This window comes from Arachis ipaensis, chromosome B02 (assembly GCF_000816755.2).
Source record: "Arachis ipaensis cultivar K30076 chromosome B02, Araip1.1, whole genome shotgun sequence".
In the NCBI taxonomy this organism is placed as follows: domain Eukaryota; kingdom Viridiplantae; phylum Streptophyta; class Magnoliopsida; order Fabales; family Fabaceae; genus Arachis; species Arachis ipaensis.
The window spans coordinates 50,862,034-50,862,635 of NC_029786.2; positions in this window are offsets into that span (position 1 = coordinate 50,862,034).

Here is a 602-nt window from a genome sequence, read left to right on the forward strand (position 1 = left end):
TCCTTAAATATGAGTAACTTTAATTAAAAAAAATATTCTATTAATTCTAATAATTTTTGTTATGATAAAAATTTAATTACAAAATTTTAAACAATATATAAATCCAATTAGATGCTTTAAAAATTAAAGGAACTTAATTATAAATGTTATGAAACTGTAACGACTTACAGACAAATTTAACATGTTATAACAAGTGAAGTATGAATAGAAACCTATATTATGACTAAAAAAAAAGGTGCGTCATAAATGACTGTTTGTCTTGTAAATTGCATATCTCAACTTGCATTCAAGTTCATGTCAATCTTGATTGAAAAAGAAAAATATCCGAACTATTTATTTTCTTCTTTTTTCATCTAGTTTTATGAATTGGTTTTGAGAATCAATTAGAAGGTTGTTAATCTTAGTGGTAGTTTAACAGTTTGATGATATGACAATAACAACTTTTCAAGAAACTATCTAAAAAAAAAATAGCACAAAAAAATAAGAAAAAAATAGTGTTGGTTAACTCTAAAGAACTGGTTGATGAATGTTTGGACCGATAGCTCCTATTGTCCTTTTGTTCTTCCTCAAAACGCATAGCAACTTCTCTTCTTTTTGAGGAT